Raw genomic sequence first — 20859 nt, forward strand, 5'->3', positions numbered from 1 at the left:
ACAGGCAGCCATGGCTTCTCCCCACTTTCCGATGGGAGCCCTGCTACCCCAAAATTCCAGGTCGAGTCAACTAAATTCGGAGGACATTAAGGGATCTTGAAATTTTCACGGAACAGGGCTTCATAAGAGTAACGAGGTGCATTAAGTACCCGCTTGTGTCTGACACCATTCCTAAGAACTATATATAATTAAGGCTAAAACAAACGTACGCTGCCCTCCGGGACGTTACCCTCTAAAAACAAGGTCACGTATGAGACGAGCACAAAATACTGTCTTGGGCACCTTAAAGGAAGGAAGCGTTTCCCTTGAAAACAACACGAGCCTGAGCCTATGATTCCCATTTGCAGTTGGATGGATGACTATCCAAGCCGCACGGCTCAGGCAAGCCAGGAGCTCGGGGGCTTGCCCGGAACTTGAGGAAGAGGGGCTTCCCATTACGCATAGCAGAGCCATCTCCGTTGCACCAGGATTCACCGTCCTGGTGTCGCAAGAATCCTAATGACACCAGTATGCCCAGAGAGTCTGTCGATCGGGAGACGGAGGAAGTCTGGGATATAAAAGGCAAACGGAAGAACGCTTCGGAGACCTATATATAGATCCACACGCTCTGTCGTGATGTTTGGCGACTAGATTTTGAGAGCTGGGAAAACAGTGTCAGACAAGCAAAACTGGGGTGTCACCAAAGAGTTTTGCTTTTTTTTTATGATCTTTGTGAGAAACTACGTGCCAAACACTGCACTAAACACTGGGGTAGATATAAGTTAATTAGGTTGGACACAGTCCCTGTCCCACCTAGGCTCACAGTCTTAACCCCGTTTTAAAGATGAGGGAAATGAGGCCCAGAGAAGTGAAATGACCAAGGTCACATGGCAGACGAGTGGCCGAGCCGGGCTTAGAACCCAGGTCCTCCGACTCCCAGACCCGGGCTCTATCCACAAGGCCACGCTGCTTCTCAGGCTGCTGCTGATGCTTCGCACGGCAGCTTAGGTATTTCATCAAAAGTCAGGCTCTGTAGCTAATTACTCCACCGCGGAAGGAACTGCCAACCGGGAAATGATCCCACCATCGACAGCCACCGTAATTACAAAGGGTGACAAGATACATTACACAAGAGTGATGAAATTCAAAATGCCCAGTACCGACAAGAGGTATTCAACAGCAGACAGCGTAAGATAAAAGGATGCCTTTGTTTTTACACATAATCGTTAGGTTGTTGCCTTTTTATTTCATTACAGCTGTCGCTTGAACCCAAGTTGACTGAGTTGGCAGTGGAGTAGAAATAAATTTTGAACTTGATTCTCCACTTTGGGCTCCACTCTGCTGGCAGTAGTGTGTTCTCCTAAGGGGCAGAATGGTAAAAAAGTTTCCCTTCGCCCAAGTCCTTAGATTCTTTTCTTCAACTAGTCTCACACTTGGCTGTAACTAGGAATCACAGCCAGAGAAGGCCGGAAGCTTTAATGTCTGCTGGTCTGTTTGTTTGTTTTGAAAATGATACTTACATGCTTACTAAGTGCCAGGCACTCTACTAAGCGCTGGGTAGTTTCAGGCTAAACAGGTGGGGCACAGTCCACGGCCCCCGTGGGGTTCGCATTCTTCATCCCCATTTTACCGATGAGACAATTGAGGCACAGAGAAGTGAAGCGACTTGCCCAAGGTCACACAGCAGACAAGTGGTGGAGCTGGGATTAGAACCCAGGGGCTCTGACTCCCAGACCCATGCTCCTTCTACTAGGCCACGCCACTACTCTGGGCCACGATGCTTAAAGTCTTAATTTCTCTAGCCCTCGGCTTTCCGCACATATAAGATGCGTGTCACAGAAACCCCTCTGCTTCCCTGAACTCACTAAAATACTCGTAAAAATAAATTTTGAAGAATTCTTTACACTAATTCTTTGTAATTCTAAACATTTTTCGGTTATACTACTGCCTATACAAAGTACAAAGGCCAATGTGAAAAATGCTTCTTTTAAATTACAGGATATTTTATTTCAAATGTGTTTTAGAAAAGAACAAAATAAAGGCCAACATAAATGAAGCTTTTCCATTAGGATGAACTTTAGGGGAGGTATTTTAAACTGTGGATATTTACAAGACACTAATAAACCTCTCATCGATACTGCAGCATAAAGATGTTTTTTCCCCCACCGACGACGTAAACAGGAAATGCTGCGTGTCTCTTTGGTTAACAGGAAAACTGACGAACTTAACAAGTTGCATGACCTAGTCCCATTTTAGGCATTGCTGAGAGTGGCAAATACAGTTTCCAGAGCTTGCTCCACCAAACTGCAGCTTTTTCCTACTCTTCCTTTGATTTGTTGCTTTTGCATGAAGAAAAAGGCAGGAAGGAGCTGTTGGAATAAAACAAAAGAGAATGCTTTTGACTTTTATGGGTGAACTGAGGTCAGAGTAAACGTTACAGTTGGGTGCCAAATATACCGACAAGAATTCAAGGCCAAATTGTTTTCCTACGGAAACCAAGGGATCTTTGGGGTCTCGTCCATTTCCAAGTTAAGTCTGGACCTCTCTGATTATCTACAGCTAAAGGAGTCTGAGTTGATCATTCCACAAATGATGGCCTTGAATCATCATTCCACAAAATCTAAACATTCAAAAATTGAGCAAAGGATCAAACGAGGCGTCCCGTGTCCAATCTAATTAGATCCAATCTAATTCACTGGCATCTACCTCAGTGCTTAGAACTGTGTTTGACGCATAGCGAGCGCTTAATGAATACCATAAAAATAAGATTAAACGGAGATCTCCTATGACACCTTCCAGCTAAGTCTAGTTGGTTCAACCCCGTCCTAATCCTCTCTCACCTTTTGTCCGCCTCAGACATCGATGACCATTCCCACCTCGAAATTCTCTATGTGGCCGATTACATTTTATCGGTCTCCTCTGTTTATTTTTAGTGTGTTCCTTGCTTTTAAGCTGTGGGTGTAAAACTTGATGCTCCTCTCAGGGAGTTCGTGAGAGTGTTGAAGCCCACCTAAATGCAAGAAGGGCAGTCGTTTTGTTTTTTCAGGGGTGACTTGTGGCAATCTGTTAAGCGCTTACTATGTTCTAAGCACTGCGATAGATACAAGGTTAATAGGACTGGACACGGTCCGGGTCCCACATGGGGCTCACAGTCTTAATCCTCGCTCTATAGACGAGGAAACCGAGGCCCAGAGAGGTTGTGTTTAACGACCGTGGTCCAACTGACCAGAATCACGGTGTAGATTACGTGACGTCCTGATCAACCTTAGCCCTTGGCTAATGGGCATTGCTGAAGCCTGTGTCTTCGACAACGGCATCCCCAAAACCAGAACTGCAGAGACCTCTCCCGGGCAGTTTTGTCCAACGGCCTAAATGTCGTCAACTGTATTTACTGAGCGCTGACTATGTGCAGATCACTGTGTCAAGCGCTTGAGAGAGGACGATACAAGAGAGGTGGCAGACACGTTCCCTGCAGAGAAGCAGCGGGGCCTAGTAGAAAGAGCATGGGATTGGGAGTCCTGCGTTTTAACCCCGGCTCTGCCACTTGCTTCTTCTGTGACTTTAGGCAAGACTCTCCATTTCTCTGTACCTCAGTTTCCTCAGCTGAAAAATGGGGATTAAAGATCTCTTCTCCTCTCTCCTTACACTGTACCAGGGTCTGTGTGGGACGGTTCACCTTTTATGTTCCTCTTATATAACTTTCTCCTCTTTGAAATACATCACATTTCAGCCTGTCCCAGTTTCAAACCCCTTCTGAAATCCTTCTCCAGTTCTTTTTCTTCTTCCCAGAATATATCATTTCAACCAAAGCTCCTTGTGGGCAGGGAATGTGTCTGTTTATTGCTGTCTAGTTCTCTCCCAAGCACTTAGTACAGTGCTCTGCACAAAGTAAGCGCTCAATAAATAGGCCTGAATGAATGAATGACGGGGACTAGCTCAGGTCTGATTATCTTGTATCCACACCAGTACTAAGCCCAAAGTAAGCCCTTCAATACCACAAGCATTACTATTATCCACTCGCACTTTTTCAGCGAGGACCTCAACGTAGTCAGCTTCAAAATCTACTGAACCTCACCGATCTTAACCTCTCACCAGATTTTCCGGCCTCGGTTCTTCGTCGGCCTCTGGGACCTCTCCATCTGGATGACCTGCTAGCACCTTGAACTCAATGTCAAAAGCTGAACTCCTCTTCCCCTTCTACCTTTCTCATCCCTGTCAACACCACCACCATCCTCCCTGCCCCTTCTTGCGATTCCAAAACGCACGAGACCAAAGATGGGAAGCAAAACTAATAAGCTAAATAAGCGCTTAGCAGATATCATCACTATTACTTACTAATTCCCCCCAGACTGGAAGCTCCTTGTGGGCAGAGAACATCTCTACCACCTGGAGGGAATTAGTGCTCTCCCAAGCACTTAGAATGGTACTCTGCACACAGTAAGCGCTCAATAAATACCAATGATTGATGGATTGATTCACTGGGATGCCTGTTCCCCCCTCTAGACCATAAGCATGTTATGGGCTCTTGTATTGACCTCTCCCAGGCGCTTAGAATAGGGCTCTGCACCCAGAAAGCGCTCAATAAATACCACTGATTGACTGATCGGTTACAGGTAGAGGATCTCTTAGGTAATGACTTCTGGAGAAGGCCTTTCGGAGACCTCCAAAACCGCAGCAAGGAAACGGCACTACAAGCGGAAAGAGAAAGGAGGAGGGGAGCACAGGTCTGATTCATGGCAGTGATTGCCGATGCTACTAAACGCCAATTTAAAAAAAGGCAAAAAAATAAATAAAAAGGGAGCAAAAGGTCTTCACCCTCCCTTCTGTGTCACCTATGCACATAGACCTGTACCCCTTAAGCATTTGATATTCACCCCACCCTCTGCTCCGCAGCACCTATGTCCATATCCTTGCCCTCTGCCATTTCCCCTAGCCATAATGTATTTCGACAACTGGCTCGCCCTCTAGACTGTAAGCTCCTGATGGGCAGGGACATACCTACCAACTCTATCACACTGTACTCACTCAAGAGTTTTAGTACAGTGATCTGTATGCAGGAGGTATCAATAAATTCCTCCGATTGACTGAGTGTGGGGCAGGAAAACCACTGAGCACGGAGTGCAGGAACAGAACAAGGCAAGGGGAGGAAGGGGGCCAGTGAGGAATTGATTTACCTCTCAGTGAATGAACATAAGGTTAGGTGGTGGGGCAAAGAGTGGATATGCATGCTGCCATAAATCAGAAAATACAGTGAAAGGCATAATCTCAAGACACATGTATTGCCGGGTGGTCAGAATCTAGGGCATGCTCGTAGAGAGAAAATACGATAAGATGTTATCAGTTCACCACCTCCCATTCCTGGCAAAAGAAAATTAGTTTTAGGGGATGAGGGGAGAAATTTTTTTCTTAAGCCACCTCCCTCCCCAAAAAACCCACCCCCAAACACAAAGCACTACACTTTACCTCTGAATGTTGAAAACAATGTGCCTCTAAGGGTTACATGATTAAAATCCAACTCCCAAATCCACAAGATATTAAAACAAGTGCACTGGACGCATTTAGAACTGTTTTAATAAAAACCAAATTCCACCCCCAACATCAGAAGACCTAGACTACTCACTGAAACACCCATATGTAAAATCTCCCTAACAAAATGAAGCATATCAAAATGACACACAGAAAAATAGTTACGATAATTTCATCTACAACTGCCAATATTTGTCTCAGAAATCAAGTCATCTATGTTCACCCTCTCTACTGAAAACTATTTTCACACACTTTGTAATCAATAATTCCACATTTTAAGGTGCGTTCTTTTCGGCACAATGGCCCGTCATCATATCAGATGAAAATTAATGCTGCAAATAAGAAATCTAAAGGGTGACCGAGTGACTGACAAACTACTGAGCAATTGTTTCTTAGCCTATTACATCACAGGTCAACAGCATTTCTGCAGGTAATCACTTGGAGGCAGACAGAAAAAATCAAGAGGCAATTTCCGACTGCTGGGACCATGCCACTTAAAACGGAAACCATGCAAATTGGCAGATGCACAAAAATGAAAGAGCGAACAGTCTTACCCCTCATTTCCTTATACCCATGAATCATTACCTCTGGTTCCCAAGCAGTGCTCTGCACCTATTAGGCGCTCGATAAGTTTAGTAAGTGATGATATCTTCCTATCCTCAAAGTCCTCTTAAAATTGCATCTCCTCCAGGAGGCCTTCCCTAAGCCCTCATTCCCCCTATTTGCTCTCCCTTCCGTATCTCCTACCCTTGGCTGTCTACGCTTTTAGCACTCCGATCCCCACCCCAGTCTCCCAGCACTTATGTCCTTATCCTTAAACTTTGTTATTTCCCCTATCTGTAATTCATTTTTATATCTGGCTCTCACTGTAAATCATAAGCTTCTTGTGGGCAGGGATCATGTCTACCAACTCAATCGTACTGTACTCTCCCAAGCACTTAATACAGCGTTTGGTACACACTCAGAGCTCAATAAATACCACTGACTGATTGACTGATGAGCAGGGAAGTAAAGACTAAAAATACATCTCTCTGAACTTAAGCTCACAGTGGGTAGGGAAAGCATCTTCCAATTCTGTTGAATGGTACCCTCTCAAGCGGTGAGTTCAGTGTTCTGCGCACAGTAAGCACTCAATAAATACTACTGATATCTTCCACACATTTAAGTCAAGAGTTGCCATACAGTGAATAGCAGCTCCAGGCTACTTCATAAAACTTCCTGGAAAGATGTGTTATTAAAAAGAGTGGTATTTAAATGCTTCCTACGTTCCAAGCACTGTACTAAGCGCTGGGGTAGAGACAAGATAATCAGATGAAACACTGTCCTGGTCCCTCCTGAGGCTCACGATCTCCAGTCGGTCAGTCGTATTTATTGACCGTTTACTGTGTGCAGAGTACTGTACTAAGCACTTGGGAGAGAACAACAAAACAATAAATAGATATACTCCCTGCCCACGATGAGCTTACAGCCGAGAGGGGGAGATGGACATTAATACGAAAACACGCAAATGGACCGAAGGCCAACTTAATTCCCTTTTCTCATGAAATGTCACCAGCGTTACATCCCAGTGCTAGCAGCTGCAGAGGAAATGCTGTGTTCACTCTGACTCTACAAGTGTCTTTTCAGCCCACCTGCTGCAGAGAACAGGGCATACTGAGAGTGCACAATCTCCGTCAATCTTCTCTAACAGCCGACGCCGCGTGTGAGGAGCTTCTAGGCACCAACACAGCGCTTCTCTTTTTTTGCAGCTGCATGCCTCAACCGCAGACGGGCTGATTCACAAAAGGAGACGATACCAAGGCAACCTCCACCAGAATGGAATGGGACAACTGCCAGCCCTCACCCAAGCAAGAAAATCTGCTGTTAAAAATTATTCGTTCTTTTTTTAATTGCGGGTTAATCCCCTCCATCTATGCAGAGAGGAAATGACTCGGGTTTTTCTTTCTCTTTCTAATTGGCTAATGAGGCACACTCAGAGTACGACACATTTTGTATGAGGATTTTAGATGCCCACGAGAGTAAAATCTGGAGGGGTGGGAACGAAATAGTAAAATAGTAATAAAAAAGTGTAATTGCCAAAAAATGGCACACGGGCAGCAAATTTTTCCAGAGTTTCTGGAATGGATCCTCATTTATTCCATTTAAATTTAAGGGCCAATATACTCCGTGATAAAACCATCCATGACTAAACCTCACAATTAAGAAACTTAAAGGTGAATCTGGGTAGCAAAAAGGACTTTCAGAGTAAAACTCTCCATCCTACGAGGGGGAAGATGAGGCTTCAGCTATGTGCTTTGAATGAGAATTTATAATTTCAAAAACCAACATGGCTACGCTTGAAAATAGTTCTAATTTTTCCCGAAAAGTTGCAATATGGTCGAACTCTAATGGTCTTGATCTTAAATCTAATGATATATTAAAATAGCAAAATGAGAAGAGAGGTCGGTTTGGGGAATTCCTGGTTTTATCGATTTTGTACCGTCTCCAGTGACATTCAGGGACATGTAATTCTTCAGTGGCTGCCCCTATGACCTTAGAGGATATTCCAAGTCTGCTGAGCTGAGAGACTCCAACGGTGTGAAAGCTTATTCCTGTTGCCCCTTTCCAGCACAGCGCCGTGCAGTTCAATGGGACTGAGCAATGGCCCAGCCACTACACCATCAGTTGAGAAGCAGTAAGGCGTACTGAACAGAGCATGGGTCTGGGAGTCGGAAGGTCATGGGTTCCAATCACAGCTCTGCTTCCTGTCTGCTCTCTGACCTTGGGCTAGTCACTTCACCGGGCCTCCGTTACCTCATCTGCAAAACGGGGAATGAGACCGTGAGCCCCGCGTGGGAGGGACTGATCTGCTTGCATCCACCCCAGAGCTTAGTTCAATGCCTGGAATATGGTAAGAGCCTAATACCATCATTATTATTACAAATAATAATTATTATTATTCTGATCCAGTGGGCCATGCCACCATGAACCTTGATGAAGTTTTCAGGGCAGCCTAACTGGCACGGTAACTTCCAGAGCCCAGATCTACTGCTGGTAACAAATGCTTTCACGTGGTCCATGGAAAGTGGGTAGAGGTTGGTGCCGTTCCCTGCACTTTTCCTCCACCTGGCAAGCAACAAAATTCATGTCCGATGCGCCACGCTGTGGTCTGTGGTCTAATCCTGGCTCTGCCACCCGTCCCCTGTGTGACCCTGAGCAAGTCACTCCACTTCACTGGGCCCCAGTTTCATCATCTGTAAAACGGGGATTCAATCCTACTCCCTCTTACTTAGACTGCGAGCCCCATGTTGGGGCAGTGACTTTGTCCAACCTGATTATCACGTATCTACCCCAGCGCTTAGAGCAATGGCTGGCACATAATAAGCGCCGTATAAGTACCATTAAAAGACAAAAAAAAGCCACATAAATTCTGGAAGTGGTCAAGGAAATTAGTAGTCAATTCGGGAGGACTTTGACTAGGAATTTTCCAGCAATTGAGTCATGATGTGCCTCAATAATTGGCATGACCCGACCTGTGGGTTACCTTCTTGAAGTTGGTGATGAAGGTGGCATCTTTGAGAGGCGAAGGAGTTTCCTCAGTGGTCTACACGTTGAGGAAGAACTCATCTAAGTGTCTAAGCAGGGTGTCCCTCTGTGCTCAAAGATCTCAAGAAGGACTCTTCCAGTTCTCATGGCTCTGCTCGCTGTTCTGAATTGCTTTTTTGTTCCCAAACGTCACAACGGAAAAAGAAAAAGGGAAACTTTCCCTTTCTTTTGGCATTTGTGAAGTGCTTACTATGTGTCAGGCACCGTATTAAGTGTTGGAGTAGATCCAAGCTTATGAGGTGGGACACAATCCCTGTCTCGCTTAGGGCACACAGTCTTCATCCCCATTTTACAGATGAGGGAACTGAGGCCCAGCAAAGTGAAGCGACTCGCCCGAGATCACACAGCAGACAAGTGGCAGAGCCGGGGTCGGAACCCAGGTCCTTCTGACTCCCAGGCCCGGGCTCTAGCCACTAGTCCACGCTGCTTCTCCCGTCTTCCCTGCTGCAGCTTGGCCTGTCCTTAAGGAAGTGTAAAGCAAGGTCTGGCCTACAAGCCACAGGGGCCTCTCCTTCTCCGCTCCGAGGATCAGCCTCCCGCCGGAGCCCGTGGAAGGCCCCGCTCTCCCGCCTCTGCGGCCGCAGCACTTCGCCAGTAGGTCTGAGCGCTTTGTAGGCAGGGAACCTGTCTACCGACTCTACGACACTGTACTCTCCCAAGCGCCCAGCCCAGTGCTCCGCACAATGTAAGTGCTCAGTAAACACCAGTGATGGGATTTTGAGGGCAAAGCCGGCTCCAGGCCACAGCTCTGGTCTCTGCTCATAATAATAATAATAATAATAATGTTGGTATTTGTTAAGCGCTTACTATGTGCCGAGCACTGTTCTAAGCGTTGGGGTAGACATAGGGGAATCAGGTTGTCCCACGTGGGGCTCACAGTCTTAATCCCCATTTTACAGATGAGGGAACTGAGGCACAGAGAAGTTAAGTGACTTGCCCACAGTCACACAGCCAAGTGGCAGAGCTGAGATTCGAACTCATGAGCCCTGACTCCAAAGCCCGTGCTCTTTCCACTGAGCCACGCTGCTCATCAGCACGACGATCGCAGAGCAACACAGCAATCAATCAGTGGTCTTTCCTGAGCACTTACTGGGTGCAGAGCACTGTACTGCATGCCAGGGAGAGAGATTACAAAAGAGCAGAGTTCACAGACAGGTTCCCTGCCCGCAAGGAGCTCACAGTCCAGAGGGGGAGACCGACGGGGACAGAAATAAATGACGGATACCGTTCACAAGTGCCGTGGGGCGAATAATAGGAGCAAAGCAGAAGGCTGTCCGGCCAGCCCATGGCTGTTGCACTGGAGTTTCAGCGCGGGGCGTGACGTCACTTCAACCCATCGCTAAGCGCGACGATCGTTCTGCCTGGCTCTTCTGTAGGTGACTGAGCCCTGCTCTGGTGGAGGAAAAAAAAAAAATACTCACTTGCCTACCTAACGCCTGGTTCGGAAACAGAGAGGGCCTGGTAATGCGGATAGAAAAACAATCTGCACTGTAGTCACATGAAGAAAAAACCGGGCAAACTGGAAACCTGAACGAGGTAAAGAGGAGCCAGTGGCTTGGTTCACCCACGTCAGTCAAAAGAAACACTAAGACACCCGAGCCAACCTTAACACCTAACCACCAGTGAAAACTTAGACAGTGTAGAAGTGACACCATTGGGCTGCCAATAAATACTTGGTATTTTTCACCAGCTGAATATGTCTAGCTCACCCTCCTTCATGGACATAGAACCAAGTCAGAAAAGAATATTTAGTTGGAAACACATCTTTATATTCACTGATTTTTGCTTTAGATGCCAAAACAACTTCCAGGGTGTATTTTTTTTTCTTTTAAACCAACATCATATTTTCTTCATTTTGAAAACTTTCCATATTCAGTAGTTTTTAACCAGAACAGACTGGCTTTGAGTCCCTCAGCAAAATTTAAAAAGAAAAAAAAAGAGAGAGAGAGAAGGATGTTACTTTCCAAAACAACAATGCTCCAGAATTATATCTGTCAAACTGACTTGATCTATAAAATGAATAGATCATTGAGAAGCAGCGTCTAATGATAATAATAATAGTATTTGTTAAGCGCTTACTATGTGCCAAGCACTGTTTTAAGTGCCGGGATAAGGTTACCAGGTTGTCCGACATGGGGCTCAACGGTCTTAATCCCCATTTTACAGATGAGGTATCTGAGAAACAGAGAAGTTAAGAGACTTGCCCAAAATCACACAGCTGACAAGTGGCAGGGCTGGGATTAGAATCTGATTAGAAATGACCTCTGACTCCCAAACCCGTGCAGCGTGGCTCAGCGGAAAGAGCCCGGGCTTGGAGTCAGAGGTCATGGGCTCGAATCCCGGCTATGCCAATTGGCAGCTGTGTGACTGTGGGCAAGTCACTTCACTTCTCTGGGCCTCAGTTCCCTCATCTGTAAAATGGGGATTAAGTGTGAGTCTCACATGGGACAACCTGATGACCCTGTATCTCCCCCAGCGCTTAGAACAGTGCTCTGCACATAGTAAGCACTTAACAAATACCAACATTATTATTTCCAATAAAATACCACGCTGCTTCTCTGATGAACAGAGTATGGGTCTGGGAGTCTGAAAGATCTGGGTTCTAATCCTGCCTCCAGCACCTGTCTGCTGCGTGACCTTGGGCAAGTCACTTCACTGGGCCTCAGTGACTTCATTGTAAAATGGAGACTAAGACTTTGGGCCCCATGTGGGACAGGGACTGTGTCCAACCTGATTAGCTTCTATCTACTCCAATGCAGAGTTTAAAAAAAAAAAATCATTTAAGGAAAAAGAAGAGAAAAGACAAAAACGTCTTGGATGTATTCCAGAGGATCCGGTTTTTTTCCTCTTAAAATTATGTTAATGTTTTGTTGAATAGTTCCATTTGCACACCACATTGCCATCTCTGAGTTTCACATAATTTAGCAGAGGCCACGTTCAATTTACGTGTACCTCGAGTTTTACAAAGGTTAACACTGGGAGTTTTGTGCCAGTAACCTATGCCTTCTGATCTACTACATTATATATGGTTCAGTGATTTGTCTGGGCCCATAAGACGGACTGAATTTTAAAGGACCCCAGAGCCATACCTTAACCAGGCCTGACCTAAAGCACACCTTTTATCAGATTTCTTTTATTGTGGATTTGCCTCTATTGCAAGGGGAATATCTCCGGAGGTACGCAGACATAAATTCACTCTATGTATGTATACACACTCATATACAAACACCCACACCCACACCCCCCCCCCAAAGATAAGTGTGTCTGTATGCCCCCGCGCACATACATGTGCATGTATGTTTGTGCATTTCAAGATTTGAGAAGAAGAAAGTCCACTTGGTGGAACCCCACTTGCTCACAACCAGTTACCAGATACCAACTGGCTAAGAGGGCTGAAGCAGGAGGGGTTCGTTTGCAACTGCCATTCCTCTAGTTCCCCTCTCTCTGTCTGGTAGAGAGGAGCCCCGTCACCTAGCAGAGACTGCCTGGCAGGCAAAAACCCCGAGGAAAAAAGAAGATCGCTCCACTCGGCCCTTCCACCCTCAGACCCACCTCCTCAGGGACCGGAACCAGCTGGTTGCAAAGTGAGTGGGGTAATTTAAGTGAAAGTATGTCTCCTTTTACCTTCTCCATTTCTATCTCCCGCACTCTCGACAGATCAGTTTTATTTTGGTTTTCATCTACCCTAATTTGGACTGAAAAAGTGTTTGGCAAAATCTCGTTATGCTAGGGAAAGGACCAAGAATTTAGGGAGACACTTTTAATGTCAATTGTACGTACACAGTTTTGTTATATTTCTAATCAATCGATGCTATTTATTGAGCACTTACTGGGTACAGAGCTCTGTACTAAGTGTTTGGGAGAGTACAGGGGAAGCAGTGTGGCTCAGTGCAAAAAGCACGGGCTTGGGAGTCAGAGGTCATGGGTTCGAATCCTGGCTTTGCCACTTGTCAGCTGTGTGACTGTGGGCAAGTCATTTAACTTCTCTGTGCCTCAGTTACCTCATCTGAAAAATGGGGATTAAGACTGTGAGCCCCACATGGGACAACCTGATTCCCTTGTGTCTACCCCAGCGCTTAGAACATTGCTCTGTACATAGTAAGCGCTTAAATATCAACATATGTACAACAGCGTTGGTGGACACCAACGGAATGGATACCTCTTAAAACTCCTTCATAACTTTTGCCGGGAGACCCTTTTTTTTAGCTACGTCAAACAAGACACTTTTAAAATCATAATCATGAAACAATGGGTAGCTGAAGCAAACGCCTCTGAAAAATGTGCTCGCCTTCATCGAGACAAAGAATGAGATGTATAAGATATCGTATTACAACTCGAGGTCCTAAGAATAAAAACTCGGTCACCCAGACTGGCCTTATAAGTACATAACCCTGCCATTGAGCGCCACGGTCCTTCGCGTTTTCGGTCTGAGGCCAAGTGCCCTTGAGACCCCGCCCCGGAGGAGGCCAGGGAAAAGGAACGCTTCACCCCAAACACCATGGTTTAAATCCGAGCATCCCGCGGTAATCACGGTCTAAAACAAGCTCTGAAAGGACCCTGAGGGTCACACTGACTCGGGAAAAGAGCTAGTAGAGGTGGGGGTTATTTTTAATGGAATTTGTTAAACTTACTAGGTGCCAAGCATTGTACTGAGAGCTGGGGTAGATGCAAGATCACGCCGTTGGACAGTTCCTGCCCCACATGGGACTCACAGTCTCAATCGCCCTTTTACAGATGAGGTAACTGAGGCATAGGGAAGTGAAGTGATTTGCCCAAGGTCACACAGCAGAAAAGTGGTTGAGCCGGGGTTAGAGCTCAAGGTTACCCCCTTTCTGGAGGTAAAGGTTTCCGGTGGAGGGGCGGAGATCCAAGAGCACAGTTTCTGAGACACATTGGTCAGTCGGAATATCAGAGGCGCAGGGGGGCAACTGTTAAATTAGCCCCTTCGATCTTGTCTGGCCCGGGCTCTTAGCAAGCCCAGACTCAGGGCAGGAGACAATTTCTCGAAGCATCTGCTACAAAACTGAGAAATCAATCAACTCCCGAAGAAAGAATTGAATTTTACATTGGGCAACTTGTAGGCAAGTTACTTCCCTTTCTAAATTCTTGCAGAATGCAAATAATTGAAGGAATTGAAAGCAACTGTGTACCAAAATACTATAGGAAGTCAAGCAATGCACAGGGATTAAAATTACATACATCTTTTAAAAATAAATACCGTTGCAACTATCTTTCTTTGTTAACTGCGATGGAACCATATCAAAAATAAGTTTGGCTTAAATTGGAGATGTATTACTTGTCGTTTCAGAATCTACAGAGATCAATATTTAGAGGCTTACTTTGGGTAAAGTGAATTTTACATTAATACTCTGAGCTTGCTGAGGGCAGGAATGCGTCTGTTGTTACAGTGTACTCTCCCAAGCGTCTAGTACAGTGCTTTGCACCCAGTAAGCGCTCAATAAATACGATTGACTGAATGATGAATAAAACAGTTACTGTTTTACTTAGACTTAAACTAATACTCTCACATTTCATACATCCCTTTAAGTCAAACGAGTAAGATTAAAAAGAGCCACACCCAATCTTATTTAACACATTTGCAGATATTAAATGATAGGAAACTACAGAAATACAAACTGTATATGTTAACCCTAATTTTAAGAAAAAAGTGTTAATCCTCCAAACGTCACTGCCACGGTCAAGAAAAACGTTGAAATAAGTACAGAATGTTTTTCAGGATGTAACAAGGAGGTTGATTTTGATTGAGGCTTGAATCCATCACTGAAATCTACCACACGCTGGCAGAATGTAGCGCACCATACTAAGCGCTCGGGGGAAGACGACTGTCTCTATCTGTTGCTGAATTGTCCATTCCAACCGCTTAGTATAGTGTGCTCCGCACATAGTATGCGCTCAATAAATACTATTGAATGAACGACCCCCTTCATCTCCCTTCTACCAATCTCTTTTTTGCGATATCAAATTCTGATCGGGGCATCTATCGGCATCGGTTCGTTAAGAGACACGGGCAGCTTCCCAGGGACTTGGGAAGAATCCGGTAATCTCCCGGCCCAACTCTTCCTTTTTCGGCAAGGACTGTTGAAGGTCGGAGGTCCGACTCTTGGGAACTCCAAGAACAAGAGCCCCCCGCTTAGCTGGTGCATCGACGACCACGGGAGCATCACCCACCTCCACGGTGCTCCCCTAAATCAAGAATCCAAGTCCCAGTTTTCTATTGGGAGGAAAAGCCGACCCGTTTCTGTGGAAACGCGTGGGTCCGTAGTTTTACTCCTCCGTCTTTGGGAGGTGGGTGTTGCGGGGGGATTCGTTCATCGTCAATACTCTTTATTGAGCGCTTCCTATGTGCAGAGCACTGGACTAAGCGCTTGGAATGTCCAATTCGGCAACGGATAGAGACCGTCCCTGCCCAATGGCTGGCGGTCTAAACGGGGGACAGCCGAGCAAAAGAGAACAGAACAAAAACAAGACATCATCATCATCAAGATAAATAGAATCAGGGGGATGTACACCTCATTATCAAAATAAAAAGGATAATAAATAATAAATGTAAATGAGCCCAGTCCTGAGGGGAAGGGGGAGGAGCAGAGGGTGGGGGCTAGATACTGAGCCGCGCTCGGGGTCGGGTTTGGGGGGACAGGCCGGGTTTGGGGGGGCAGGCCGAGGGCACAAACCCAGACCCCCCACCCCACCCCCTTTGCTCCCGTGTTTCGGCCCATCCCCTGCCACAGTCGGGGGCGGCGGGGAGAGGAAGGAGACGCCCAATGCTCGGCGCGCTCGATGTCATGTTGTAGCGTCCCCTCCTAAGCGCCTGGCGCCAGCGCTTTGCGCACGGTAAGTGCTCAATCAGTACCAGTCATCATAAGGAGACCGAGGGGGAAAAAACAAATGCACTGTGACTTTAACACCCGCACGCAACCCCTCCCACCTGGAGGCCGGGGACTGCTGGACGGGATGTTTCCTTCTTCCTCCTCCTCCACACACACACAGACACACACACTCACACACAAACTGGGCTCGGCGTTGCCCATCATGTGAGGGTGGGGAGGGGATGAGGGAGGGTAGAAGGGCCGTCCCCCTACCCCTGTACCTGAAGGTGGGCATGTAGGCAGGCATGCAGGCCTCCTCCCTCCGACTTTCATGCATGCAATGGTATTTACTGAGCGCTTCCTGTGCGCACGGCCCTGTCCTAAGCGCTTGGAAAGTGCCACTGGGCAATAAGGAGAGACACTCCCTGCCCACCTCGTGGCTCAGCGGAAAGGGCCCGGGTTTGGGAGTCGGCGGTCGTGGGTTCGAATCCCGACTCCGCCACTTGGCAGCTGTGTGACTGTGGGCAAGTCACTTCTCTGGGCCCCAGTGACCTCACCTGTAAAAGGGGGATTAACTGTGAGCCTCACGTGGGACAACCTGCTGACCCTGTATCTCCCCCAGCGCTTAGAACAGTGCTCTGCACAGAGTAAGCATTGTTAGAGAAGGCGGGGGGGGAGTGGAGAGAGCCGGCCGTGGAAACGAAAGGAGAGAGTCTCCCCTCTGTCCCCGGGGCTGGGACGGGCCCGCTGTCCTCGGCCGAGCCTCTCTCGGCAAATCGCCCGTCGCCGCCGGGCCCAACTTCACCCGCCGGACCAAATCCTCCTTTCGATTGCATTTATCGGGCGCTTACGATGCGCGGAGCGCGGCGCTAAGCGCTTGACTAAGCGCTGGGCTAAGCTCTTCCTCTCCGTCCTCCGGCCCCGAGCTCAGCCCGGCAGGCCGGGTGACCCCGGGCAGACCGTGACCCCAGGCAGACCATGACCCCGGCAGACCGTGACCGCCCCCCCCGGCAGACCGTGACCCCCAGGCAGGCGGTGACCTCGGGCAGACAGTGTGACTCCAGGCAGGGGGTGACCCCAGGACAGGCGGTGACCCCCAGGCAGGCGGTGACCTCGGGCAGACCGTGTGACCCCAGGCAGGGGGTGACCCCACGTCAGGGGGTGACCCCGGGCAGGCCGTGTGACCCCAGGCGGGGGGTGTCCCCACGACAGGCGGTGACCCCAGGCAGGGGGTGACCCCGGGCAGGCCGTGGGACCCCAGGTGGGGGTGACCTCGGGCAGAATGTGTGACCCCAAGCAGGAGGTGACCCCACGACAGGCGGTGTGACCCCGCCCGGCTGCCCCGTCGCCGGGCCCGTCCTCTCCCGGGGCTCCAGGGCGGCCGATGCCCTCCCTCCTCTCCCTCCTGGCACACTCGGCTCCTCCGATGCCAACCTCCCGGCCTCCGGCCCCGACCGGACGACGGCTCCCCCTCTCTCAACCCTCGTCGGCGGAGGCCCGTCTCCTCCTCGAGGCCTTCCGTGAGTGCGCCCGGCTGCCCCCGTACTAGCCGGAGCGCCGGTGTCCCCGGGCCCGGGGGGGACGTGTGGTGTCTGTGTCACCTCTGCGAGCGGGCCGCCTGGCCGGGACGGGAGGGACGGGAGGGACGGGAGGGACGGGGGTGCGGGTGGGGGTGTGTGTGCGGGGAGGGACCCACCTGGCGCGGCGGCCCCGACGGTGTCGCCGTCCCCGTCCGGAGCAACCTGTGGCGCCGCCCGTCTGTCGGGATGTCTCTGTCGGGATGTCTCCGTCGGGAGGGCTCTGTCACGATGACGGCCGGGGCCGCTCCTCCTCCTCCTCCTCCTCCTCCTCCTCCTCCTCCCGCCGCCTCCAGTGAGGCGACCGGCTCAGCCCACACAACATGGCGCCGCAGCCGGTCCTGGGGGGGGGGGGGGGGGGGGAAGAAAAGGGCGGGACCCACACCGCGGGGCGGGGCCGGGAGTCAGTCACTCAAGTCAGTCAGCCCTTCAATAGCATCTATTGAGCGCCCACTAGTCATTCATTCCTTCAATAGTATTTATTGAGCGCTCACTAGTCATTCATTCCTTCAATAGCATCTATTGAGCGCTCACTAGTCATTCATCCCTTCAATAGGATCTATTGAGCGCTCACTAGTCATTCATTCCTTCAATAGCATTTATTGAGCGCCCACTAGTCATTCATTCCTTCAATAGTATTTATTGAGCGCTCACTAGGCATTCATTCCTTCAGTAGGATCTATTGAGCGCTCACTAGTAATTCATCTCTTCAATAGGATCTACTGAGCGCTCACTAGTCATTCATTCATTCAATAGTATTTATTGAGCGCTCACTAGGCATTCATTCCTTCAATAGCATCTATTGAGCGCTCACTAGTCATTCATCCCTTCAATAGGATCTATTGAGCGCTCACTAGTCATTCATTCCTTCAATAGTATTTATTGAGCGCCCACTAGTCATTCATTCCTTCAATAGTATTTATTGAGCACTCACTAGGCATTCATTCCTTCAGTAGGATCTATTGAGCGCTCACTAGTCATTCATCTCTTCAATAGGATCTCTTGAGCGCTCACTAGTCATTCATTCATTCAATAGTATCTATTGAGCGCTTACTATTCATTCATTCCTTCAATAGGATCTACTGAGCACTCACTAGTCATTCATTCCTTCAATAGCATCTATTGAGCGCTCACTAGTCATTCATTCATTCAATAGTATTTATTGAGTGCTCACTAGTCATTCCTTCAATAGCATATATTGAGTGCTTACTAGTCATTCATTCCTTCAATAGGATCTCTTGAGTGCTCACTAGTCATTCATTCCTTCAGTAATATCTATTGAGCGCTCACTAGTCATTCATCCCTTCAATAGGATCTATTGAGCGCTTACTATTCATTCATTCCTTCAATAGTATCTATTGAGCGCTCACTAGTCATTCATTCCTTCAATAGTATCTATTGAGCGCTCACTAGTCATTCATTCCTTCAGTAGTATCTATTGAGCGCTTACTATTCATTCCTTCAATAGTATCTACTGAGCGCTCACTAGTCATTCATTCCTTCAATAGTATTTATTGAGTGCTCACTAGTCATTCCTTCAATAGGATCTATTGAGCGCTTGCTAGTCATTCATTCCTTCAATAGTATCTATTGAGCGCTCGCTAGTCATTCATTCCTTCAATAGGATCTACTGAGCGCTCACTAGTCATTCATTCCTTCAATAGGATCTCTTGAGCGCTCACTAGTCATTCATTCCTTCAATAGTATCTATTGAGCGCTTACTAGTCATTCATTCCTTCAATAGTATCTATTGAGCGCTTACTATTCATTCATTCCTTCAATAGGATCTACTGAGCGCTCACTAGTCATTCATTCCTTCAATAGTATCTATTGAGCGCTTACTATTCATTCATTCCTTCAATAGGATCTACTGAGCGCTCACTAGTCATTCATTCCTTCAATAGTATCTATTGAGCGCTCACTAGTCATTCATTCCTTCAATAGGATCTATTGAGCGCTCACTAGTCATTCATCTCTTCAATAGGATCTCTTGAGCGCTCACTAGTCATTCATTCATTCAATAGTATCTATTGAGCGCTTACTATTCATTCATTCCTTCAATAGGATCTACTGAGCACTCACTAGTCATTCATTCCTTCAATAGCATCTATTGAGCGCTCACTAGTCATTCATTCATTCAATAGTATTTATTGAGTGCTCACTAGTCATTCCTTCAATAGCATATATTGAGTGCTTACTAGTCATTCATTCCTTCAATAGGATCTCTTGAGTGCTCACTAGTCATTCATTCCTTCAGTAATATCTATTGAGCGCTCACTAGTCATTCATCCCTTCAATAGGATCTATTGAGCGCTTACTATTCATTCATTCCTTCAATAGTATCTATTGAGCGCTCACTAGTCATTCATTCCTTCAATAGTATCTATTGAGCGCTCACTAGTCATTCATTCCTTCAGTAGTATCTATTGAGCGCTTACTATTCATTCCTTCAATAGTATCTACTGAGCGCTCACTAGTCATTCATTCCTTCAATAGTATTTATTGAGTGCTCACTAGTCATTCCTTCAATAGGATCTATTGAGCGCTTGCTAGTCATTCATTCCTTCAATAGTATCTATTGAGCGCTCGCTAGTCATTCATTCCTTCAATAGGATCTACTGAGCGCTCACTAGTCATTCATTCCTTCAATAGGATCTCTTGAGCGCTCACTAGTCATTCATTCCTTCAATAGTATCTATTGAGCGCTTACTAGTCATTCATTCCTTCAATAGTATCTATTGAGCGCTTACTATTCATTCATTCCTTCAATAGGATCTACTGAGCGCTCACTAGTCATTCATTCCTTCAATAGTATCTATTGAGCGCTTACTATTCATTCATTCCTTCAATAGGATCTACTGAGCGCTCACTAGTCATTCATTCCTTCAATAGTATCTATTGAGCGCTCACTAGTCATTCATTCCTTCAATAGGATCTACTGAGCGCTCACTAGTCATTCATCCCTTCAATAGGATCTATTAAGCGCTCACTAGTCATTCATTCATTCAATAGTATTTATTGAGCACTCACTAGTCATTCATTCCTTCAATAGGATCTACTGAGTGCTCACTATTCATTCATTCCTTCAATAGGATCTATTGAGCACTCACTAGTCATTCATTCCTTCAGTAGTATCTATTGAGCGCTTACTATTCATTCCTTCAATAGTATCTACTGAGCAATCACTATTCATTCATTCCTTCAATAATATCTATTGAGCACTTACTAGTCATTCATTCCTTCAATAGTATCTATTGAGCACTTACTAGTCATTCATTCCTTCAATAGCATCTATTGAGCACTCACTAGTCATTCATTCCTTCAATAGGATCTCTTGAGCGCTCACTAGTCATTCATTCCTTCAA

The 20859-nt window shown here is 47.0% G+C and overlaps 1 protein-coding gene across 4 annotated transcripts in view; it reads right to left on the minus strand.

Moving 5' to 3' along the window:
- Positions 1 to 17784, minus strand: part of ITSN2 (intersectin 2) — a 125393-nt gene extending 107609 nt beyond the window's left edge. For 2 of the 4 annotated variants that reach the window (XM_029071732.2, XM_029071734.2), the window contains exon 1: positions 17614 to 17784. The gene's annotated coding sequence lies outside the window, so the exon portion shown is untranslated. The remainder of the gene's footprint in view (positions 1 to 17613) is intronic. The other 2 variants (XM_039913170.1, XM_029071735.2) reach the window with 1 other exon arrangement.
- Between the last annotated feature and the right edge of the window lie 3075 nt (positions 17785 to 20859).

The sequence above is a fragment of the Ornithorhynchus anatinus genome, chromosome 9, assembly GCF_004115215.2.
Source record: "Ornithorhynchus anatinus isolate Pmale09 chromosome 9, mOrnAna1.pri.v4, whole genome shotgun sequence".
NCBI classification, from domain to species: domain Eukaryota; kingdom Metazoa; phylum Chordata; class Mammalia; order Monotremata; family Ornithorhynchidae; genus Ornithorhynchus; species Ornithorhynchus anatinus.